Here is a 26759-nt window from a genome sequence, read left to right as displayed (position 1 = left end):
GGAGAAAGAATTCTAAAAACTCTAAGGAATTTCTTCAGTAGCAAGAAGGAAGGCAACATTAAGAATTGGTTCTTTAAAAATAAGCCTTTGGGGCATGCCACCAGAGAAGACATGTGTCCTCCTTCGAGGTTTCTTCCACACACCACTTATAGCTGTGAAGGCCACCAACCAGAATCCTTCTACCAAGAGCCAAAAATTTCGGTCCCAGCCCCTGAAGCTCTCAACACTCGAATAGGTAAATGGGAGAAGGAACTACATTTTTTCTCTTCAAAGACATAAGTGGAAAAGAGGATACAAATTAGCAAGCAACGAAAATATAACGAATTGTATCTACTCTTCTCTATTATTCTGCTTTTGAAGTGCAGTTTCCTAAATATCTGCTAGTGTTTCTCTTTGGCTGCTTTGATAATTTTTTGTTTTAAGAAGTAAAATTGAGAGGAAATGGGGAGTTGTTTAATGGGTATAGAGTTTCAGTTTTGGAAGATGAAAAAGATCTGGAGATCCGTTGCACAATAATGTGAATGAACTTAATACTACTGAACTGTACTTAAAAATGGTTAAGATGGTAAATTTTATGTTATGTTTTTTACCGCAGTTTTCCAAAAAAGGTAAAATTGATGACATCTGTCTTAATGCAGGCCGCTATAACAAAATACTGTAGACTGGGTGGTTTAAGCAACAGACATTTATTTCTCACAGTTCTGAAGATCAGGGAGTCCAAGATCAAAGTGATGGCAAGATTCCCTTCCTGGTGAATCCCTCTCCCTGGCTTGCAGATGGCTACCTTCTCACTGTCCTCACAAGGCAGAGAGAGCGAGCTATGTATGGTCTCTTCCTCTTCTCAGAAAGATACTAATCCCATCATGGGAGCCTCACTCTCTTACATTCACTACATCTAATTACCTCCTATAGTCGGCATCTAGTAAGAAAGAGCTCTGGGCACCTTCATCCCCTTAACAGACTAAACCCAGAACCCTCTTGCTTTGTTCTCATGTTGACCTCACTTCCAGTCCTGCTTCTGCATTCACTCACCTTCTGCCCTCTTGCTCTGCCTTTGTCCATCACAATGATGACAGACATGACTTCTTTGAACTTGACCCTTAACGCTTCTTCTGGGTCCTCACGTTGAACTTGCCCTCAAGTTAGATCTACTTCTGACCACTCTGAGCTGCCATCTGGGCCCAGGCCTCTGAATCCTACCCCCCCATGAGGTTGTACCCTGGCCCACCTTAGAAGTGGGATGTGTTGGACATGAAGCCAAAGGCATTATCAATACACCAGACAAAAAATTATAAAACTACAAGCTATATTTCATCAAGAATAAGTTTAAAACTTTACTCTTTGATTCACTAAATTGATTGTTTCAACCTACGATTCAAGAAGATCTGACTTGATAGCAGTTCATATGATATAGACTTCGGGCTTTTTTTGACTATTACTGACAAATCCAATGTTAATCAACAATGTAATAAGGCCCCTCAGATTACCAAGATGATGTTTCTGACTACATCAGAAAATCAGAAAACTTTTTTAGTGATGGGACAGAGAGTAAGTATTTTAGACTTTACAGGCCATACTGTCTCTGTCGCAGTTACTCAACCCTGACGATGTCTATCAAAAACAGCCAGAGACAATGTGTAAAAGAATGGGTGTGGTTATGTTCTAATAAAAATTTAGTTATACAAACTGGGTCAGTTTGCTGACCCTTGGGCTACAAAATACAAAGCCAAGATCAAGGAGTTGATATTCTCACTGCACCCTGCAGGCATCAAGCCATAAGCCAATTCTTGAGTTTATTTCTGGGCTCTAAAGGTTTAATTGGTCAGAGACAAGAGAATAGAGGTGTTCCTATTGGTCAATACTGGTTTCTCAATCCACCAATCTATTGGTCGGTATTGGTTTATTAATCCACCAACCTCGAGCACAGTTTTTCAAGTCAGCTAAGAATCTACCTAGAAGTGCTACTGACGTTCTACTTGAACTTCTCCAACTGGTTCCCAAGGAGAACATGCCTATCCTTGTCAGAGCCTTGCTAGAATCAGACCACCCAGGTCTACCACAGCTCTCTGCCAATCAAAGAAGTAAGAGAGGTTAGTGCGTGGCATATTGGTCCTTAGCAAACCCATATAGCTCCTGAGGAGCCATCAATTCCTTTAAAGTACTTAACCAGGTGATCTTTTAATAGACTCTTCTAGCTTCTTAGCTGCAAGATGGCAAATCTATGGGCAGAAGTCACAAACTGGTGGCCTATTGGCCCTACCCATCTACAGACCTGTTTAATTCAGCCTGTACATGCTTTTTTTAATGTTTAAATAGTTATCCCAATCTGAAAATTAAAAAATTTAACTTAAAAATGTTGAAGCTCTAGCAATTCTGGGCATGACGACAACCAGCTGGAGCTCAGTAACAGCTGTGCCTTTAAGAGACAGCCTGCCCTTTCCAGTTCACTAGGGTCTCCATCCATCCTACTCAACTCTGACTGATTTTCTGGTTTCCATAAACATTTAAGTTTACAGTGCCTCTACATAACCCACTTCTCCCCTTTTAGAAAATCATGACCGTGCTTAGCTGATTCCAGTCTTCTGACACATCCCCCATTTTTCACAGCTCCTCCGAGATAACCAAAGTGGCCCAGTAATCTCCTTTGCAAGGTCCCGCAGTTCCCTAGAATACAATGTCCCTGGGCAGGAGGCTTGAACTCTGTGCTCACTCAGTCTCTTTGCCAGCTTGACCTTCGATGATCATTTGTTCTACCCTTTCCGTTCGTAAAGTCATTCTCCTTGGCAAAGCAAACGAAGGCCAGGAGTTTCTGAACGGCTCTGAAAGCATTTCCCCAAGGCATTTGCTTTTGCCTTTGTTCTCTTCAGCTTGCTCCAAACAGAATTTTGTGTCTCTTATGGTGTCCTGGGCATTGTCCACAAGTCACAGTTTATCCCGAGCTTTCGCTTTTCTGACGTCATTTGCACAAAAATTTATCATGCTTGATACTCATTCTTTGGGTTCTGGTCGTGTCTTTTGAAGATCTGAGCTCACATAGAGTTCTCTGTGAAGCCAGAGAATTCTTTCTAGAGACCCTTCTGTTGCTTCTTCATCAGGATTGTATGCAATTTCATAGACAAAATGACCACACAGGGACCTTCAACCCTCGTGAGACACCTACCACTTTAGAATTTCAAGCTAGCTTAGTCTTTTCTCTGGGTTTCTTTTCTCCCCATGGTTAAAACAAGCTCTTTCTCTCACGTTCCTCTCCTTTCTGATCACAAATACAGGAGAGGGTCTCATCTCTTCAACCACCTGCTGGAAGAAAAAAAAATGTGGGGCAAGAAAGGATTTATTAGAAGCTGGGTGGAATCTGAGATTGCTTAGGTCTAACCCCCTCTGGTTTCTAGCTTTATCCTTTGAATTATATGGGAGTTGAGGAGCCTCCAGGGAAAAGAACTTAAACAGATATTCGTGGCATGTCAAAGTAACTGGTGAGGTAGGGGCACTCAACAGAAAATAAATAGCAAGAGGACTTGCAGGATCTCTTAGAGATAACTTATTTCAAAAGAAGGAATCCTTGTAGGACTAGTCAGTCTCAGTGATGAAGCCTAAAGTTCTGTGGAGAAAGAGGTTCAAAGTACCAAGATGGAGCTTTTACTTGAACCCACTTTGGCCTCTCCATCCAGGCAGACATACGTGCCCTGGAAAGAAAGGAGCAGTGAGTCAACAAAAAGAGCTTTCCACCAAAACTGGTTGTGCGCTTCTCTAAGAGACTGGGACATGGAGGAGGAAAAGGACCAGCCAGTTGGAGTAGCAGTGGCATCAAGTGATGGTATAAAAGCAAGATGGAGACAATCAAAATACAAGAGCTATACACCTTGATTCTCACCAGACCTGCGATCTGGGTCAGGGATCCATTTCTTCCATCTGGCTGGATGATCTTCAGGAGGCCCCCATGTCAATAATAACTTCTTTTCTTTTATACTTTTGCCTTTCTCAAGATTTGACTCACGTCTCAATGCATCTCTATTCAAGTATTTGTCTTGTGATATGTAGCACTACCACGCCTCTTCTTCTGAAAACCTGCTCCTTTCTAACAAGGTGAACACCTCCACTGACATACTGAGGTATGAGGATCCTGCCATCAAGTCTCTGAGACCCCTAAAGCTATATATCTCTTCTTGTATTAAAATATCAAAATTATTCTATTTCACAGTACTAAGTCTTTCCAACCCCTTGCCCAGTTTTCACCTTTCATTTCCTGAGCTTCTTCCTCTCAATCTTATGCTTCTGGATAAGTAGTATCCAGAAATTAAAGTGTCTACAATTTTATCTGAATAGTCACTGAGGATGCCATGAGCTTGGCAATTCTCATGTGACAATAGTTACTAATAATGACGATGACAGGTACCACTTCCTGGATAGCTACTATGTGCTTTTTATACACATTATCTCTTATTTTTGCACAGGATATTTTCATCTCCACTTTATAGATTAAAAAAAAATGAGACTCAGGCACCTAAATAACTTGCTCTAAGTTCCAAAGCTGTTAAGTGGATGGGCTGGTCTACCAAGGTCCAGATGAGATCCTCAAACGAGATGATTGAAGAAAGTTTAATGAAGGGACCATTTTAAGCTGTGAACAGAGTTATAGAAAACCTGCAAGGGGTGATAAAGTAACCCATGGATAGAAAGAGCAGAAAGCTTTTACTATCCTTGGGCATGAAGGGGCGAGAAGGGCCAGTGGTTATTAGAACCTGGAGAGAAAGCTGCAGGAGAGGGCCACCTGTCAGGAGCAGCCATGGCCCAACTGCAGCCCAGCAGAGAGGGAGATGGGAAAATAAATATCCCCACCTCACTTCCCACCCTCTGATTACCTGCTGGTACCTCCCCTTGGCCAAACCCACAAGAGGCAAGAGAACAAATCTTAGGTCAGCCCCCAGCACTCAGACCAAGGTGAAGAAGGGCAGAAAGTGGGTCTGGGGGAAAATGGAGAACATCCCTCAGAGCTGAGATTTGAACCCTGGTTTGTCTAACAAAGCCTTTGCTGTTTCCAAAATGCTATGATATCTTTATCTCAAACTAAGAGCTCATAATTTCAGTTTCTAATACCTTGAGCTCCAAATCCAAATTCCATTCTCAGACATGTGTCTTGGGCAGTCATTCACTTCCCAGATAACCCTTTTTCTTCCAAGTTATTCTTCCAAGTAATGACTGAAGAAGCAGAGAAGAAAGCCATACCAGTACCCATAAGTTCTGCAGTGTCCTGTTGAGCACAGAGAAATCCCTGGAGATACTGATAACATTTGCCCACACAAATGATTCATTAGGAGTGGGATATCTTAGCAGACTCTGCCAGGGCCCGGACACATGCTTCAAGAAGTCTGTCCTCTCCCCATTGGATGACTGGCCCAACCCACAATCCCTTCAGATCCTTTACTCCTTGACTTCCTCTTCAGCTTTTCTTCTCTACCCATCTACCTCTTTCTTAAGGAGAAATACCAAGGGGCATTCATCAAGCTCTTTCATATTCTCCTCAATCAGGGAAATCTATTAAGATCCCAGTGACCACTGGTTACTGATTCACTGCATAACCAACATGCCCTCATCCATGGAAGGTATCTTCCATGAATTTCCCAAAGATCAGGAAATAGTAATTGTACTGGTCAGTTCCCCAGACAAGAATTGGGCCACTTTTTCAAGCAGGCAGTATTACTGCTTTTAAAATCATGTTAAATAAAATATAATTACGTGTGCAGAAAATCCTAAGAAAGCTACAAAACACTTCTAGAACTAATAAGTGAATTTAGCAAGGTCACAGGTTACAAGGTAAATGTATAAATTCATTTTATAAATTCATATATAAATTCATAAACTGTATTTTTATAGACTACCAGTGAAAAATTAGAAAACAAAATCAAAGAAACAATACCAATTACAGTAACATAAAAAAATGAAACACTTAGGAATACATTTAACACATATATGCAAGACCTGTACAATGAAAACTACAAAATGTTGCTGTAATAAATTGAGAATACCTAAATAAATAGAGAGAGATACATATGTTCGTGAATTGCAAGTCTCAATATTGTTAAAGTAACAGTTATCTCCAGATTAATTTATAGATTCAATGTTATCCCTATCAAAACTCAAGCAGTCTTTTTTTATACAAATTGACACACTGATTCTAAAACCTATGTGGAATTGTAAATGATCTAGAATATCCAAAACAGCTTTGATAAAGAGACACAAAGCTGGAGGACTTACCCTACCTGACTTCAAGATAGCGTAACATTGGTGTAAGGATAGACAAATGGATCAATGGAACAGACTAGAGAGCTCACACACATTTAATTTCAACAAAGCTGCCAAGGTAACTCAATGGGGAAAGGACAGTCTTCAACAAATGTTGCGGGGAAAGACTGGATATCTATACAGGAAAAGATGAACCTTAACCCTTACCTCACATCATACCAAAAATTAATCTGAAATAGACCCTAGGACAAAACATAAAACTAAAACTATAAAACTCCTAGAGTAAAACATAAGAGAAAATCTTAGAGACCTTAAAGTAGGAAAAGATTTTTTACTCAGAACAAAAAAGGCGTGAAACGTAAAATAAAAATGGATCAATTTAACAGCATTAGTCCTGAGGCTACTGTCCAGGCAGTTAGGCCAGCTTGGCCCTCAATGAGTCTCTTTCTCTCTGCTTATTCTTGCCCTGTGTTAACAAGCATGTTGAACTGACCCTTGGCTGAAGCTCTTGCGTTCTAAATGGTTTGAGGAAAACGGCTCCAGCCCAGCCTGCCAAAGTTCTCTGCGTTGGATTGGGTCTCAATCCCAGCTAACAATAAAATGTGAATTTGCCTTTCTTTGCCTTTGTTCCTTGTAAACCTATATCTTTGTAAATACATAATAAGGAAAAGAAAAGGTTGCGCTGAGACAGAATTTATGACTTCTTGGGTGCTAGGCCAAAATAATATCTAACGCTGTCAATGTCCCATGATAAGCACAGGCTACGTGTACTGTTGCTGTGCTTTGTCTCATTCCTTGGTTTAAGAACCAGTGTCCACTGAGTGTTAAATTAGAATCCTTAAACTTAATTAATTGGAGGCCACATCTCCTGACCCTGTCCTAGAGAAGGAAAACTCTTCCCAAGAGGATTAGCATCACCCACACTGCCACTTTTAGAATACAGTATACTAGGATTGCTGTGGATATTGTCCCCATTACTGAACCTCCAGTCCCAGTAAAGGACCCAGCCCTGGCTTAACTACAGACATGGACGTTGATAAAAATGTGCCCCTCCTTAGAGGACTCAGAGATGTTTTAACTACATGAACCTCTCATAAAGTCCCCAAATCCCTGCACTCAGGATCAGGACAATGAGATGGGCCGTAGAAACCTAAAGATAAAGGCAGTTGAGGCTGAAGACGTCCTTCAAAGGAAGAGCATGCATCAGTGGTCTCATAGCTATGGTTCCATGGACTCTACCTCTGGCTTTGTCCCTCGCTAGCCCTGGACCTGTGGACTTGAGTCTTCATTCTTCTGCATGAATTCAGCAATTTCCGAATTTCTAATCATGCTGAAACCTCCCCTCAGCACCTTAGGACTCCAGGAATGTCTCCAGCATCAGAGATGTTCCTTTGGACGTAGCCCCAGCTGACCTGCTCTACCTGAATGCTGGTTGCTCTTCTGCTCGTTAATAAAAGCCCTGCACTGAGGAAAGCTCTTGAGGTTTTGCTGCAGCTGTCTCTCAGACTCTTCAGTTCAGTTCTTTTCTGGCCCCTGGAGACACAAGGTGGTCCTTGACTGCCAGTAAATTACCCTCTGGTTAGGGAGAAATTGGAGCAGGTCCCACGATTTTTTGAGCTAAGACCTGCCCTGTTTACATGTTCCCTGTTTAATGGGGAAACGTAAACTACATATGCAATAAATTCACATACATTCTGCTCACAAGGAACGTTACATAAGATGTGTCTTCCATTAGAGGCTGCATTAATGAGATCCTCAGTCCAAAAACAAAGTACAGAAAATCAATTAATTAACGAATTAGCAGAAACCTTACTTGAGTTCTAAATATAAACCAAAAACATAATTACTTAAGCAGCACACTGTTTTGATCTCCTTTATACAGTAGTCCCCACTTATCCAGGGGGATAAGACCCCCAGTGGATGCCTGAAACCACAACAGTACTGTACTCTATGTATACTATGTTTTTTTCCTATATATACATACCTATGATAAAGTTTAATTTATAAATTTGGCACAGTAAGAGATTAACAACAATAACTAATAATAAAATAGAACAATTATAACAATGTAGTGTAATAAAAGTTACCATAGGGGCTGGCCCGGTGGTGCAGTGGTTAAGTTCACATGCTCCGCTTTGGTGTTCCTGGGGTTCATAGGTTTAGATCCTGGGCGTGGACCTACACACCGCTTGTCAAGCCGTGCTGTGGTGGCATCCCATATACAAAATAGAGGAAGATGGACACAAATGTTAGCTCAGGGACAATCTTCTTCAGCAAAAAAAACGTTACTGTAGATCTTAGCAAACAGTATATGATTTTTTTTCTTTCCTTCTTAGTCGAGAACTTTCACCTTCTCACTTAAGGGAAGCACTTCACGGCTTCTCTTTGGCATATCCGAATTGCCAGCATCACTACTCTTGTGCTTTGGGGCCATTAATAAGTAAAATAAGGGTGACTTGAACACAAGCACTGCAATATCGCGACAGTTGATCTGATAACCCAGACGGCTACTCAGTGACTAACTGCTGGGTAGTGTTTACGACATGGATCTGCTGGACAAAGAGATGATTCACATCCCTGACAGGACAGAGCAGGATCACTGGAGATGTCATCATGCTACTCAGAACAACGAAAAATTTAAAACTTATGAATTTTTTATTTGTGGAATTTTCCATTTAATATTTTCGGATGGCTGTTGACGAGGGTAACTAAACCCATAGAAAGCAAAACTGCAGCTAATGGGGGACTACTGTATATCATTAAAGATGGTATTTCAGCTACTTTTTTATGTTTGCTCAGTTTTCACTTAAAATGGGCCCTTCAACCAGACCTCTGGGCCACTCCTCCAGCCAAAAAGGACACTCTATACTTAATAGGCCTCAGAGATGGCATTGAAATGGGCCCTCCACCTGTCCCCAGAGACTTTTGGGGCTCTACCATCAGCAATTCTGCAGAGAAAGGGTTTATAAGTACCCCATCCTCAATATAAAATCTAAGTCTTGTAGCTGATTAGTTGCAGATTTAACTCATGCCTTAGCTTTCTGCTCTCACCCTCCTCATGCCCACCACTACCCAGCCTCTCTTGTCTCGTTTGTGTACATATCAATCTCCCCACCTGCTTCTAACCTCATTTGAAAACAAAAACTATATGTTTCTTTCACCTTGAGGAGGCCTCCAGCACTGACCAGTTCAATGGTTTGCACACAATAAATCCAAATACACATTTTAAAATAAATTGATGGAGCCAGCCTTGATGGCCTAGTGGTTAAAGTTTGGTGCTCTCGCTGCTTCAGTGGCCTGGGTTCGTTTCCCAGTCATGGAAACACACCACCCATCTATCAGTCGCCAAGCTGTTGTGGTGGCTAACATAGAAGAGCTAGAAGGACTTACAACAAGGATATACAACCATGTACTGGGGCTTTGGGGAGGAAAAAAAAGAGGAAGATTGGCAACAGATGTTAGCTCAGGGCAAATCTTTCCCTGCAAAAAAAAAATAATAAATAAAATAAAATAAATTGATGAATACATTAAAGCCTCTTTCAAAAAAAATATATCCCTGGGAGCTGGATATGACCAGCGAGGGCACTAGTACACTCACTCCCTTGTCTGGAGTTTGGATGGATGTGAAATGCAAAATGGTCAACAAAGAACTGGGGTTACAAAAGGCAGTGTTGCCAAAAATTGGAAAGTTGCTAATGTGGACCCAATCTTTCTCAGAGGCACCACTGGGAACTTGGGGATTACAGACCATTAAGCCTCACCTCGGTATCAGCATAACAGATGGAGAGTTTAAAGAAGGGCAGAATGGTACAACACAGATAAGGTGGATATGACACTAGGTCTCAGCATGGCTTTCCCTGGGGAGGCTGAGCCTCTGCAGCCAGGCTGAGTTCTTTGATAAGGAGAATGAAGGAACAGACTGTTCAACATGGTTGTACTAGGATCAAATTTGCTCATGTTTTCAGCCAGTTTGGGTGGGGTGTAAAACACAGAGGCTCTAGGAAGAAAAGATAGATGAGTTTGCATGGGATCTTGCCTGGATTCAAACATCTTTCTAGCAGCAAGCAAATGTAATTAACCTGGGTAGCACTGCAGTGGGCTGGGAATTCCTAAGGAGTCACTTAATAGAAGAGATGCATGCCGGCCGGGTTTGCTATGGAGGATGTTACACTGGTGAATCCCACATTCCTACTGATTGCATTTTTTTAAAAATCAGACATAGACCCTTTTGAAATAGGAACCAACAGTCCAACAAAGTATATCAAAATATCGATCATAGGCAGGGTGCTAGACCTAAGTGTCTGTTGGCTCTTCCTATCTTGATAGCTTACCAGCATCTGAAACACCTAATCCAACACTAAATTATAGACTCTCCTAAACCCACTTCCCTACCTATGCTTCCCATTTCTGAAATAAAGAATACCACTGACCTCCCAGTCCAAAGGTGTGAAACATAGGAGCCCTCTGTAACAACTCCCTCTTGCCAGTTCTATCACAATAACATCCATCTTCTTTATCCCTGTGACCACTGCCCTAGGTCAGTTCTCACTGGACTAAAACAATAGCCTCCTAGCTGGCTCTTCTGCCTCCTGATATGTCCCTTCAAGCTCCCTCCATACATTGCTTCCAGATCAATATTCAAAAAACGTATCTGTCATTGTATCACACTCCTGCGCAAAAACTTCAAAGGCTCCCCATTGTCTAAACAAAATCTAAACTTTGTAACCTGGAATTCAGGAGCTGCATAATCTGGCCCCAACATATCTTTCCAATCTTTCCTTATTCTCCTGCATTTTCACTTTTCTTCAAACAAATTTAACTTTAATTAAAATAATATCTACTATTTATTGAATATCGGCCAGGTTCTCCCCCCAACCACTATTCTATGAGATGTCTTGTGATTGACACCATGTGACATCTGAGGAAACCAAATTCCAAACAGTTAAAATAACCTGCCAAAGATCATCTGATCAGTAGATGACAGAGCCATGTCACTGCCTCCAAAGCCCAGGTTTTGGCCTCTGCCTCTCTCCCACGTAACATCCCCTGTTCTGGGAGCACTTGTACATCCCATCTCTTCCCCATGAAAGGGAAATGTTTATGTTCTTCCTGCCTGATACTTTTAGTTCCTTGAAGATTTTTGTTGTACAACCTGGAACTAGGAGTTTTCCAGCTCCAATTTTCCATAAAGATTTGACTCGTTAGAGCAAATCACGTCCAGTGATTGCTTGGTCATTTATTTCTAAATCCCATTTATTTGAATTGTGACTTGTTCTTGCAGAGTGGAACTGTTTTTCTTCCTGTCTTGCCAAGCAATAGAGAAAGAACTGGATGAGTGACATGTATTCACTTAAGGTAAATCAGGTTGGCTTGTGAAATGTCATCGAATTGTCCCTTCTGCATGGCATGATTTTTACACAGAATTGAGAAGTGTGTAAAATGTGCAAGTCGGAAGAGTTGAGTAGAAGGGGCAGTCTGAAGGCACAGAGGAAAGAAGATGCAATGCTATAAATTCTTTAATATTCTCTGGAGATTCATGTCCTGCTGATGCGGGAGATACATTAGTACTCTTGTCATAGCTATTAAGTAATATTAGCTGACTATTTTCACAGGTCCAATTCTAGTGCCTCTGGGCACATTGACTAGGTTTTTAAAACAAAGAGATAATTCTCTCACTGCACTTTGCAGACTATCACACTGATATAAAAATGCTTATGTAGATTTTTGAATGAATATGAAGTCTCATTAAATTTGTACAGGATCCATAATGTTGTGATAGATCTTTTTTTCTATGTGCTTCTGCATATCCTATATAATAAAACATTTTCATAGTACTTTGCAGTTTACAAAGAATATTTATGTTATCTCATTTGATCTTCAATTTTTCCTTGAAAGGTAAGTAGAATAATTATAGATAAGGAAGCATGGCTCAGACAGGGAAGGTGACTTATTTATGACACAGGGATAATGCATGGAAAAGAAATAATTTGAACCCTGGTTCTAAATTCCAAATCTAAAGCTTTTCCAAGCACCTCCTAGATACCCAGCATTGGTCTGGGCAAGAGGGACAGGATGTTGAATGAGACCTCAGGAAACTTACAATGTAGTGGGAGGACAGAGAAGACAGTATAAAGCCATTTGATGGAGGTATGTTACGGAAGCTCTGAGGAAAGGTTCATACATCGGCCAAGGGGTTTGGGGAGGACTTGAAAGCTGAGTCTTAAAGAACGAGTAGGGTCCAGCCAGGCAAAGGATACATAGAAAATGGGAGGAATTCCAGGCAAAGGAAGAACATGAGCAAAGGCACCAAGGCCTGCATGGTTGGGGTGGTATCAGGTGTGGACTCTGTGCAGTTAGTTGTTGCTGAAGCAGAAAGAGTCAGGCAGGCAGGGCTGATCGATGAGGCCAAAGACATCTGTAGATGTTAGATCATAGAAACCCTTCTATGGGAAAAGTCTGGACATGTTCCTATTAGATACCAGAGAATTACTCAAATGCTTTAAGCACGGGCTTGGCCTGGTCAGATTTATATTTCATTAGATTGTGCTGACTATGTTATGAGAATAGACAGGAAGTGAACAGGAAAGGAAGCAGGGAGCCCTGTGTGAAGGCCATTGCAGCAATCTAGGAGACAGAGAGAGGTAACACTTGGCTTAACTTGACAGGACTTGAATGTTGATATTATTTGGCTGGCAAAGGAGAATGAGAAGTTGAGAATGACTTCCAGGTTTTAACTTGGTGCCTAGGCAAGGATGATTGAATTGCAGAATTCAGAAGGAGGAGCCAGTTTTGGAGAAAGATGCGCTGGTTTGGGGGCATGTTATGTTTGAGGAGTCAGCTAGAGCTGTCTAGAAGGTAGTTGAATTCCTGACTCAGGGGAAGTATGGATGAAAGAGAGACACTTTGGGGTTAATGGTGTGTAGGTGTTAATAGAAGTCATGGGAGTGGAAGACCTCACTTAGGGCTAGTGTGAAACAGTGGGCAACTCTGGCAACTTCCAATATATAAGAGGAAGAGAAGCCTACAAAGAACCAGAGATAGAATTTCCAGCTACTATGAAAATCAGAAGGATAAGTATCTCAGATGCAAGAAAATTCAGAGATTCAAGAAGGCAAAGAACAATTAACAATATCAAATACTGTTAGTATTTGTTGGGAAACTGGAGGCGGTGATTACAGGCAACTCTTTTGAGGTAATTGGATAAGGCACTACCTAGTTAGAGGTGGCCATGGGGTAAAGGCAGTCATGTTGTGTCTTACTTTTTTAGGATGGGAAAACCTTGACCATTTGTATATCCCAAGGAAGAAGATTTCATAGAAGGAAAGAAAGGCAATGATTTGTAGAACAAGGTGCAGCAGGAGAAAAGAGAAAGTGGCATCAAGGATACACGCTCTCTGAGGCTGAGGAAATAAGAGGCAATGAACGAAAGCTGCTGAAAATTGAGAGAGGTCACACCAGATGGATCAATTTTCTCAAGGAAGTAAGAGACACGACCTTCTGCTAGGAATGTAGGGTGGTGGGAGTTGTGTATGGAGCTCAAGGAGAGTGGTAAATGTTCAGAGAGTTGCTGAGAAGGAAAAGGTGAGGAATCATGGACTCCAAAGAGAGAAAAGAAGAAATGAAGACTGGGAGAAGGCCACTTGATGGAGAGAAAATGGAGGGACCAAGATCCTAGAGGAAGCAAAGGCATGAGGCCACTAGAAAGGAGTTGAAGACTTCAAGGGGAAACTCTTCCAGGAGATGGCCCTTGAGTATGTGACTGAAATTGAGGCAAAGTGATGGTTTCCAGAAATAAGGAGTTCCAGAATTATGAGACTAGGATGTCAGAGGGTTCAATTCTTGTGACTGAACTCTCCTAGGATGATGATGGCAGGAGTTGAGATGGAAAGATCATTAATCTGGTGCCAAAGTCTTTAATAAATGAACAACTGGGAGCCTGGTAGATGGCAGCGATACAAAAGAGATAACGGGTTATATAGCCAAAAAGAATGAAACTCACAATAAATTGTAATTTTAGCTAGGGTGAAAGTGTAATGTCCATAAACATAAGAGAAGATCCAGGAGAATGTAAACCGCTTTCCCAGCTCCATGGTGCATGGAAAGTGAAAGGATTAGTAGCACCCCCTGGGGAAGTCCACCCAGGGCAATCCAGAGCTCAGTGAATGAGGGAGGTGAATAGGGAGTGGTCACCATGAAGCAGAGACCCAGGGGCACAGTGGAGAGGGGTGGGGAAGTCAATCGTGAGAAGAAGCTTGGATTAATCAAGAAATGAGTGGGAGATCAATGAGAGTAAAGGAAGGTCAGATGTGGCCTTTCTTTCTGTAGTAGAGAATTGCTGAGAGGCCTGGTTAGAAGATGCCTCTCTACACCGCCCCCCCAATCAAATATTCTAACTGTGGCCCATGTGCCTTGAGGCCAGAATGGGCCAGGGTCTCAGGCAGTGTCTGCCTGGTGAGGGGAGCACATGGGAGCTGCTGGAGGTTTGCAAACATGTCTCTAGAGCCTTCCCCTTGTCTCCCAATACTCAAAAGAAGTATTCTTAGTTCATCCCACTTTAATTTTTTATCCAAAATAAATCTTGCAATTAAAAAAATCAACTCAATCTTTTTAAATATGCTAAGTTAAAATGTGCAAAACAACTATTATCTTTTTCCTTTAAAGAGAAACAGAGAAGCCTTTACATCTGTTTTTTCATATTTCATAGGAGAAAAAAATGGAGCAAATGATGTGATTGAAGCCAAGGTTGTCTATACAGTGTGAAAGCACTTCCTTTCCTTTCCCAGGAGCCAGGGGGAACACTAGGAGGGGGAGGAAATTAGCATGAAAGTTTTACTTAAATTACAAGATGGGTGAAGACCTTGCCCAAAGATGGTATCTCCGTGTCTCCTGTGACAGACAATGAACGGCTTTCAAGACCAAGGTTGTTCTCTTTGTTATGGAAATAGTTTCCAAGAAGTTCATAGACTGTTCTATTGGAATGAGTGTGATGGTGCTGAAAGCATGCTGGCCCAGGAGTTCCCAGAGTCTGCTGGATTCATCCTCACTCTGCTCCTAAACGTTGTGTAACTTTCAGTTTGATCCTCTGTTTCCCCATTTTCAAAAAAATGAGAAGCTATGCTACAGAGTTGCTATGAGGCTTAAACGAGATGGTGCTGGGAAAACGGCTTTGTAAGGTGGAAAGAACCAGATGCATGTTTGTTGACACTGGGGTGGCCTGGATTGATGCTTCTGCATCTGCTGTCTAACTCTCAGCCAAAGGATAACAGTAAGGGCAGAAGAGTGGCATCAGGGAGCAGAATGCAGCAGGGCAGAAACTTTGGGCAAGGAGGGTCCCGAATGCTTCTCAAACTGCACCAGAGGGGGAACCCTTCCTTTATCTGACTATAACTGCCCCCATTCAACCATTTGAAAAATGTTCAGAGTGGGAGTAAGAAAACACACCATTGTTATAATTTTCTCTACAGTCCAATCAAGGAATAAAAGAACTTTTTTTCCTTAATCACATTAAAGGCTCATATAATTCACAGCTCATCAAACCCATTTGTACCAGAATACATGCATATATACATATATGTGTATATATGTGAATACATACGTAAATGTGTTCATATATGTGGGCATATGCGTGAGTGTATTCAATTCCTTATATTTAATTCAATTATATTCAATTCCTGTGTATACTTCCATCTGGATGCCCACCAGTTCATTAAACTCAAAGCCCAAAGTGGAGAAAGAAACTTAGTGGTTTAAAACAACAATTTATTGTTTCTCACAACTCTGTGGCTTGGCTGGATGGCCCTTCTTGCTTGGGATTACGTATGTGGCTGCATTCAGCTGGCAGATCTGCTGGGAGCTGGGATCAGCTGGGGCTCTTGACTGGAATGTTCCATTTCCCCCCGCAGGGCCTTGCGCTTTCTCATGTCATGAAGGTCCCAAGACACTCTTCTGAGAAGAAGCATTGCAAGAGTGTGAAAATGGAAGCCACAAAGCTTCTTAAAGCCTAGACTCTGAAGCCATGCAGTGTCACTTCAGCTGCACTCTACAGGTCAAAGCAAGTCACACGGCCTGGCCAGGCTCAAGAGAGAGGAAATAGACTCCACCTGCTGAGAGGAGCAGCAAGTCTCATTGCAAAAGTCATGCAAGATGGCAGATCTGGTTGCAGCCATCTTTGGAAATAATCTGCCACCTCTGATTCCAGTCTTTCTTCTTCCTTCCTTCCAGTTTATTAAACTTATAAGTACTAAGCACCAGTATGAGCCAAGCCCTATTCTATGTGCCAGGGATGCACTCATGAATGAGACAGATGAGATCCCTACCCACGGAACTTAAATCCTAGTGGAAGTGAGCAAATAGAGGAATGAGCTCATTTCAGCTAGAGATAAAGAATAAGGTGAATAAAGACCTGAGGTGCAGATGAGCAGGGTGGAGAGACTACTTTAGACTGGGTAATCAAAGAAGCCTCTTGAAAGAGGTGACATCCGAGCTAAAATTGGGCACAGAGACGCACAAGTGCAAAAGCCCTGGGACAGAAGCAGATCTGGGCATGGCTGCAGCATAGTGAGCTGGAGAAGAACGGCAGGGCAAGTGTTTTTTATATCAGTCACAGACAAAACTGTGCATCAACCTTTCAAGCTAGAAATGTTAGTGTTCTTCTCAGCTCCTCCCTCTCTCTCATCCACAGATCCACTGGGGCCCAAGTCCAGCTGATTCTTCTAAAACCACTCAGACCAGTCTCTTCCTGTCCATCTTTACTGCCACTCTTCTTGGTCTCTCTCACCTAGACCCTGGATTCACTCTCTTGCCTGCCTCTGCTTTCTTCCCACTTGAATCCAGTCTTCAAAAAGCTGCCTGAATGATCTCTTGAAGATACAGCTCCAAAACTCTCAGTGGTTCCCCGTGGCCATTGGATAGAGTCCAAACCTCTTAGTTTCTCTTTAGAAACCTACATAATCTGGCCCCCCGTCTACTTTTTGAGCCTATCTCCCCACTCTGAGTCTAAACTCTATTGTGAGAAGGCCATTCTTTTGAGGTTGAAGTGTTGCTCCTCTCCTAAAATGCCAGTGAAGTGAGAACTGAAGCCATAATCTGCCATTCATCTTTCAGCACGCATTAGGAAAGCAGACGTTTCTAAAGGCAGCTCCTCTAGGTGGCAGAAAATCAGACCAGAAGGGAGTCAGAAGGAAGGGGGAGGAGGGAAGAGATAGATTCAGCGCTAGGGGTAAGGATCAAGTTAAGTCTGAACCTCAAGTGAGTAGCTTTTGGGGACAAATAAAGTATATGAAGAGTGGGGTGAAGGAAAGATCCAGAGTCATTGACAGAAAGTGGGATGGTAATTCATAAATAATTCATAATTCACAGAAAGCCAGAGCCAGAAACGACCTTGGAGATCAAGTCCCACCCCTTTTCACACAGAGGAGGGTAACCAACCAACCCAGAGAGGGGAAGTGCCTTGCTTAAGGTCACACATGAGTCCATAAGGAGATCCAGTCTGGCCCTTAGCTACTCAGACTCCCAGGCTGTGCTGCCTCATGTCACTTCCCACTAATCCACCCTCCCACACCCTCCAGGGTAGAATGACCTTACAGGGTCAGGCCTAGAAACAGGGTGTCTGATGTTGCTTTAGAATGTAACAAAAAGCCGAGGAGAGCAGGGTTTTCTCCAGCCCTCAGGGTGTACTTTCCCTGGCATACAGTGGAGGCTCCTGGGTCCAAAGCATCTGGGTCAGAGACAGAGGCTCCTTATCTTCGGCTGTGCTGATGTGACACATCACGAAGCTGACAGGAAAACAACCAAGTCCATTTATTTGACTTCCATGATAAGTGAACTGGATCAGCTCTGCAGCTGGGCCAAGGAATTGCTTGGAAAGATGTCATCCAGATGGCCAAGAGAAAAGAATCAACCCCTGGCAGCCAACCTACTGGCCTCTTACAGCTAAAAATAGCCATAGCATCATCATCTTTCCAAAAAGGTTTCACATTCATTATATCAAATTCTCTGCCCAACATGTCTGTGAGGTAGGTACTATTTTCACTATTTAAGGATGAGGAAATGAGAAACAGAGGGCACACTCAAGGTCACATGAGCTCATTAGTAGAAGAGTTGGAATTTGGACACAGGTCTTGTGATTTCAAATCCACATGGCTAAATTATTTAGTCTTAAAAAGGAATGATATCCTGACACATGCTACAACACGGATGAACCTTGAAGACATTATGCTAAGTGAAATAAGCCAGACACAAAAGGACAAATACTATATGATTCCACTTACCTAGAGTTACCTAGAGTAGTCAAATTCATAGTGAAAGAAAGTAAAATGGTGGTTGCTAGGGGCTGGGAGGATTAAAGTTTTGTCTAATGGGTTTCAGTTGAGAAGATGAATAAGTCCTGGAGATGGATCGTGGTTAAAACGGTAAATTTTATGTTATGTATACTTTACCACAATTAAAAATATATTTTAAATTGACATGAATGCAGTGATACATATTTTTAGCAATTCTATTTCTAAATCATAGTTTGTAGAGTGTTAGAACTGAAGGGAGCCCTTAGTTTACAGAAGAGGAAACTGAGGCCCAAAGAGGGACATGGATGCACATGGGTCAATCAGAAAGTTAGGAATAGAGTGTGTCCTCTCAGCTCTCTTAGTGCTTTCTAGTCTAAGTCACTTCTGTCTCTTTTTTTTTCAGTTTCCTCCAAAAAATTTTGTTAGATAAATGTCTGTACCACATTCCTATCACTGCTGTAACAAATTACCACACTAAGGGTTTGAAAGAAACAAAATTGTGATCCCATAGTTTGGGAGGTTAAAAGCCTGAAATGAATCTCAGTGTGTTGAATCAGGATATCTGTAGGGCTGGATTCCTTCTGGAGGCTCCAGGAGAGAAGTCATTTTCTTTCCTATTGCAGTTTCTAGTGATCACGAGTATTCCGTGGCTCATGACCATTCCTCCATCTTCAAAGCCAGCAATATAGCATCTCCAAATCTCACTCTGGTCCCAAATATTCTGTCTTCCTGTTCCACATTCAGAGGAACTTGGTGATTACCTTAGTAGCACCTGCATAATTATGGCCAATCTTCTTATCTTAAGGCTAGCAGTTTAGCAATCTTGTTCCATCTGCTACCTTAATCTTCACTTAGTATACAAAAATAACGTAATCAAAAGTTCTGGGGATTCAGGGCGGAGTCAAGATGGCGGCGTAGGCAGACTCTGAGCTCACCTCCTCCCGTGGACACAGCCAATTTACAACTACTCGTGGAAAAATTACCCCTGAGACAGAACTGAAAACTGGATAAGAGGAACTCCTGCAACAACGGACAATCCTAACTGAGGTGGAAGAGGCAGAGACTCCCTTCTGGAGAGGAAAAATGCCGCCTTCACAAGCCGCCAGCGTCACGGCCGCCGGGAGCAGCTCACAGGTACGCAGCCTCCCTGGAGACGCGGGGTCCTGAGCCGGGGAGCGCCCCTGCTGGGGGCATTTTGTGGACCCAGCACAATCGACACCAGCGGCATAATATCTGACTTTGCCTGCTACTAAAGCATTGGGTAGCACCCCCAGAAAACCCGGTTCACAAAGAAACTAAAACTGGCTCTTAAAGGGCCCGTGCACAAACTCACCCGTTCCAGAAAGCATCCTAAAATCACCAGAAAGAAAGGTACACAGTGCTTCGGTGACAAGAGACTCACCTAATAGGCCCTGAGTGCATCACGGTGAGGGGTGAGACCTCTCCAGGGACTGGGACATTGGCGGCGGCCATTGTTGTGGCCTGGTGTGAGCGTGCTGACACAGACGCCATTGGAGTTCTCCCTGAGACCTGCTAGCCCAGGGTCTGCTCCACCCGCTAGAGCACCAATTTAATCCAGCTCAGCCAGGGCAGGCAGCCCACCCTAGAGACTGGCCCCACCCAACAACAAGCCCTCAGGCAACCTGTGGGCCTGCATAGATTGGTGACTGGATTCTCTGCAGCCTGGCAACTGAGCTGACTTGAGCGGGGCAGGGTGTGCACAAGGAGCGGGTGGAGAGTGTGGGGTGGTGGCGGAGTGTGTGGGGCTCCCACCGTGGAGAGACTGGGTCCGCTTGGGGAGGTCGGGGCACTCACACGGGGCAGGACTGTGTTGACTGTGTGTGTGGACCTGTGGGCAACAGGGCTTGTCAGCTGCAGAAGACTTGTGCTTCTCAAAGACCCACATAGGAGGTTTGCCCCACCTTCCAAAGCCTGAAACAATTGGGTGCTCCTGTGCCTGAGGGCAGCCCCACCCAGCTGCAATCCCCAGAGAGCTGACAAGAGACCTAATAGGCTAGAGGTTTACAGCAATTGTAAGGCCCTGAGCCTAACAACCTGCCACACTGGGGGCCTACTCACTTAAAAGAAATACTGCAACACAAATGTGGTATTAGAACTTACAGCCAACTGTACTGGGGCTCCCCACACCTGATAAAGAGACTGAAGGGCCCACAACAACTACAAGCAGCTGAGCATTACAACAGCTGGCCAGGAGCATAACTCAGCCTCCCTGGGCGCCTATAGGGAGAGCTAATAGGCCACAATAGAAGGACACACGTAGCCCACATAGGGGCCACCCCTGGAACATTGAGAACTGAGGGAAGCACACTGGAAGCATCCTAAGGCATCACTTACATAAGGTCACCTATCCAAGAGCAGGAGACGTAGCTGACCTACCTAATACGTGGACACAAGCACAGGGAAAGAGGCAAAATGAGGAGGCAAAAGAATACATTCCAAGTAAGGGAACAGGACAAAACCCCAGAAAAGGAACTAAGTGAAACAGAAATGAGCAACCTACCCGACAGAGAGTTCAAACTAAGAGTGTTAAGGATGCTCACTGATCTGGGGAGAAGAATAGATGAACTCAGTGAGAATGTCAACAAAGAAATGGAAGATATAAAAAAGAACCAATCAGAAATGAAGAATACAATGCTGGAAATGAAAAATTCATTAGAGGGACTCAAAAGCAGAGTAGAGGATACAGAAGAACGGATCTGTGAGCTGGAAGAAAGACTAGAAGAAATTACCCAAGGTGAACAGGTAAAAGAGAAAAGAATTAAAAAGAGTGAGGACAGTCTAAGGGACCTCTGGGACAACATCAAGCACACTAACATCCGTGTTATAGGTGTCCCGGAAGGAGAAGAGCGAGACAAGGGGGCAGAGAATCTATTTCAAGAAATAATAGATGAAAACTTCCCTAACCTAAGGAAGGAAACAGACATCCAGGTACAGGAGGCACAGAGAGCCCCAAACAAGATAAACCCAAAGAGGCCCACACCAAGACACATCATAATCAAAATGTCCAGAATTAAAGATAAAGAGAGAATCCTAAAAGCCGCAAGAGAATGTCAAGTTACATACAAGGGAAACCCCATAAGGCTATCAGCTGACTTCTCAGCAGAAACCTTACAGGCCAGAAGAGAATGGCACGATATATTTAAAGTGCTGAAAGGAAAAAACTTACAGCCAAGAATACTCTACCCAGCAAGGTTATCATTCAAAATGGAAGGAGAGATCAAAATTTTCCCAGATAAGCAAAAATTAAAGGAGTTTGTCACCAAGAAACCAGTGTTACAAGAAATGTTAAAGGGACTGATTTAAGGGGAAAAGAGAAGACCACAAATAGGAAAAATTATCTATTTCCACGATTAGAACGTAATGGATACAAATGCACAAAAAAGAGGTTAGATATGATATCAAAAACATAAAAGGAGGGAGGAGGGTAGTTAAAGAGTACAGCTTTCATACAGAGGTCAAACTAAAGTGACCATCAATTCTGTATAGAAGAAGTAAGGAACAGAGAAGGACTACTAAAACACTGAGGGAAAAAAAAATAAATAAAGTTAAAAAATGGCAGTAAGTACATACTTATCAATAGCTACTTTAAACGTCAATGGACTAAATGCTCCAATTAAAAGAGAAAGGGTGGCGGAGTGGATAAAAACAAGACCCATATATATGCTGCATACAAGAGACACACTTCAGACCTAAAGACACTCACAAACTGAAAGTGAAGGGATGGAAAAAGATACTCCACGCAAATGGCAATGAAAAGAAAGTTGGGGTAGCAGTACTCATATCAGACAAAATAGACTTTAAAACAAAAACTGTAAAAAGAGACAAAGAAGGGCATTACATAATGATCAAGGGAACAATCCAACAAGAAGATATAACACTTGTAAATATCTACGCACCCAATGTAGGTGCACCTAAATATATAAAGCAATTATTAACAGACATAAAAACAGAAATAGACAGTAACACAATAATAGTAGGGGACTTTAACACTCCACTTACACCAACGGATAGATCATCCAAACAGAAGATCAATAAGGAAACATTGGCCTTAAACGACACACTAGAACAGATGGACCTAGTAGATATATACAGAGCATTCCATCCAAAAACCGAAGAATACACATTCTTTTCAAACGCACATGGAACATTCTCCAGGATTGATCACATATTAGGCCACAAAACAAGTCTCCATAAATTTAAGAAGATTGAAATAATACCAAGCATCTTTTCTGACCACAACAGTATGAAATTAGAAATCAACTATAGGAAGAAAATCAGAAAAGCCACAAATACGTGGAGATTAAACAAAATGCTTCTGAACAACGACTGGGTTAACGAAGAAATCAAAGAAGAAATCAAAAAATACCTGGAGACAAATGAAAATGAAAATACGACATGCCAGAATTTATGGGATACAGCAAAAGCGGTTCTAAGAGGGAAGTTTATAGCGATACAGGTCTATCTCAACAAACAAGAAAAATCTCAAATAAACAATCTAACAATGCACCTAAAGGAACTGGAAAAAGAAGAACAAACAAAGCCCAAAATCAGTAGAAGAAGGGAAATAATAAAAATCAGAGCAGAAATAAATGAAATGGAGACCAAAAAACAATAGAAAAATTAATAAAACCAAGAGCTGGTTCTTTGAAAAGATCAACAAAATAGACAAACCTTTAGCTAGACTCACCAAGAAAAAAGAGAGAAGGCACAAATAAGTAAAATCAGAAATGAAAGAGGAGAGGTTACAACAGACACCTCAGAAATACAAAAGATTATAAGAGAATACTATGAAAAACTATATGCCAACCAATTCGACAATCTGGAAGAAATGGATAAATTCTTAGAATCATACAACCTTCCAAAACTGGATCAAGAAGAAGTAGAGAATTTGAATAGACCAATCACCAGTAAGGAGATCGAAACAGTAATCAAAAACCTCCCCAAAAATAAAAGTCCAGGACCAGACGGCTTCCCTGGGGAATTCTACCAAACATTCAAAGAAGACTTAATACCTATCCTTCTCAAACTCTTCCAAAAATTGAGGAGGGGGGGAAGCTCCCTAACCCATTCTCCGAAGCTGACATTACCCTGATCCCAAAACCAGACAACGACAACACAAAAAAAGAAAATTACAGGCCAATATCACTGATGAACATCGACGCGAAAATCCTCAACAAAATACTAGCAAATCACATACAACAATACGTTAAAAAGATTATACACCATGATCAAGTGGGATTTATTCCAGGTATGCAGGGATGGTTTAACATTCGCAAATCAATCAACGTAATACACCACATTAATAAAATGAAGAACAAAAATCACATGATCATCTCAATAGATGCAGAGAAAGCATTTGACAAGATCCAGCATCCATTTATGATAAAAACTCTGAATAAAATGGGTATAGAAGGAAAGTACCTCAACATAATAAAGACCATATATGAGAAACCCACAGCTAATATTATCCTCAATGGTGAAAAACTGAAAGCTATCCCTCTAAGAACAGGAACTAGACAAGGATGCCCACTGTCACCACTCCTATTTAACATAGTATTGGAAGTCCTAGCCAGAGCATCAGGCAAGAGAAAGAAATAAAAGGGATCCAAATTGGAAAGGAAGAAGTGAAACTGTCACTATTTGCAGATGACATGATTTTATATATAGAAAACCCTAAAGAATCCACCAGAAAACTTTTAGAAGTAATAAACGAATATGGTAAAGTTGCAGGATACAAAATCAACATACAAAAATCAGTTGCATTTCTGTACACTAACAACGAAGTAGCAGAAAGAGAAATTAAGAATACCATCCCATTTACAATTGCAACAAAAAGAATAAAATACCTAGGAATAAACTTAACCAAAGAGGTGAAAGATCTGTACACGAAAAACTATAAAACATTTCTGAAAGAAATTGAAGAAGACACAAAGAAATGGAAAGATATTCCGTGCTCTTGGATTGGAAGAATTAACATAGTTAAGATGTCCATACTTCCTAAAGCCATCTATAGATTCAATGCAATCCCTATCAAAGTTCCAACAACATTTTTCACAGAAATAGAACAAAGAATTCTAAAATTTATATGGAACAACAAAAGACCCCGAATAGCTAAAGGAATCCTGAGAAAAAGAACAAAGCTGGAGGTATCACACTCCCTGACTTCAAAATATACTACAAAGCTATAGTAACCAAAACAGCATGGTACTGGCACAAAAACAGACACACAGATCAGTGGAATAGAATCGAAAGCCCAGAAATAAACCCACACATCTATGGACAGCTAATCTTTGACAAAGGAGCCAAGAACATACAATGGGGAAAAGAAAGTCTCTTCAACAAATGGTGTTGGGAAAACTGGATAGCCATATGCAAAAAAATGAAAGTAGATCCTTACCTTACACCATACACAAAAATTAACTCCAAATGGATTAAAGACTTGAATGTAAGACCTGAAACTGTGAAAGTTCTAGAAGAAAACATAGGCAGTACGCTCTTCGACATCGGTCTTAGCAACATCTTTTTCAAACACCACGTCTGACCGGGCAAGAGAAACAATAGAAAAAATAAACAAATGGGACTACATCAAACTAAAAGCTTCTGCACAGCAAAGGAAACCATCAACAAAACGAAAAGACAACCTAACAATTGGGAGAAGATATTTGCAAACCATACATCTGATAAGGGCTTAATCTCCAAAATATATAAAGAACTCATGCATCTCAACAACAAAAACTACCAACCCAATTAAAAAATGGGCAAAAGACCTGAACAGACATTTCTCCAAAGAAGATATACAGATGGCCAACAGACACATGAAAAAGATGTTCAAAATCACTAATTATCAGGAAATGCAAATCAAAACTACAATGAGATATCACCTCACGCCCGTCAGAATGGCTATAATTAACAAGACAGGAAACAACATGTGTTGGAGAGGATGTGGAGAGAAGGGAACTCTCATACACTGCTGGTGGGAGTGCAAACTGGTGCAGCCACTATGGAAAACAGTATGGAGATTCCTCAAAAAATCAACGATAGAACTACCATATGATCCAGCTATTCCACTGTTGGGTATTTATCCAAAGAACTTGAAAACACCAATTTGCAAAGGTACATGCACCCCTGTGTTCATTGCAGCCTTATTCACGATAGCCAAGACTTGGAAGCAACCTAAGTGCCCATCAAGGGACGAATGGATAAAGAAGCTGTGGTATATATACACAATGGAATACTACTCAGTCATAAGAAACGACGAAATCCAGCCATTTGTGACAACATGGATGGACATTGAGCGTATAATGCAAAGTGAAATAAGTCAGAGGGAGAAGGTCAAATACCGTATGATTTCCTTCATTAAGTAGTAGATAGTGACAACAATGGACGGATACATAGGGACAGAGATTGGATTGGTGGTTGCCAGAGGGGAGGGGGGAGGGAGGAGGATGAAAGGGATAATTCGGTGCATGTGTGTGGTGATGGGTTGTAATTAGTATTTTGGTGGTGAACATGATGTGGTCCATGCAGAAATAGAAGTACAATGATGTACACCTGAAATTTTTACAATGTTATAAACCAATGTTACTGCAATAAACAAAAAATTAAAAAAAAAAAAAAAAGTTCTGGGGATTCAGATGTAGACATTTTCAGGAGGCTTTTATTCTGCCTACTCACCTTTGCCTTTTGTCGAATTTCATGGCTAGTGTCTTAGCTCAGGCCGCCACAACACAATACCACAGACTGGATGGCTTAACCAACAGAAATATATTTTCTCACAGTTCTGGAGGCCAGCCAATTCAGTTCCTTGTGAGAACCCTCTTCCCGGCTTGCTGACGGCTGCCATCTCACTGTGTCCTTACACGGAGGAAAGAGAGAGAAATAGAGAGATCTCTTCCTCTTCTTATAAGGCCACCAAGCCTTTCAGATCAGGGCCCCACCCTTATGACTTCATTTAACCCTAATTACCTCCTAAAAGCCTTACCTCCAAATGCAATCACATTGGGGGTTATAGCTGCAACATATGAATTTGGGGGGACGTAATTCAGACCATATCAGCTAGCTACACTATACTAGGCACTTACCACATGCTGGGCTCTGTGCTTTTGTGGGAGCCTTCTCTCATCTTTCCAATCGTTCACTGATGGAGTGCCCCAGAACTCAATCTTAGATCTCTTCTTTGCCTACATCCACTCCCTAAAGTGATTGAGGTCAGTGCCA

General features: G+C 41.8%; 1 long non-coding RNA gene across 1 annotated transcript; it reads right to left on the bottom strand.

The window, feature by feature from the left end:
* Positions 1–414: 414 nt before the first annotated feature.
* Positions 415–20051, bottom strand: LOC147913255 (uncharacterized). The gene is made up of 3 exons (XR_015549036.1): positions 19924–20051; positions 8328–8442; positions 415–3297 (listed from the first exon to the last, which is right to left on the bottom strand). It is a non-coding gene; the product is annotated as an uncharacterized LOC147913255 (long non-coding RNA).
* Positions 20052–26759: the final 6708 nt, after the last annotated feature.

The sequence above is a fragment of the Ceratotherium simum genome, chromosome 29 (assembly GCF_057802395.1).
Source record: "Ceratotherium simum simum isolate JZ-2026a chromosome 29, ASM5780239v1, whole genome shotgun sequence".
NCBI classification, from domain to species: domain Eukaryota; kingdom Metazoa; phylum Chordata; class Mammalia; order Perissodactyla; family Rhinocerotidae; genus Ceratotherium; species Ceratotherium simum.
The sequence above is the reverse complement of the archived record's forward strand: the minus strand, read 5'-3'. Positions and strand labels throughout refer to the sequence as shown.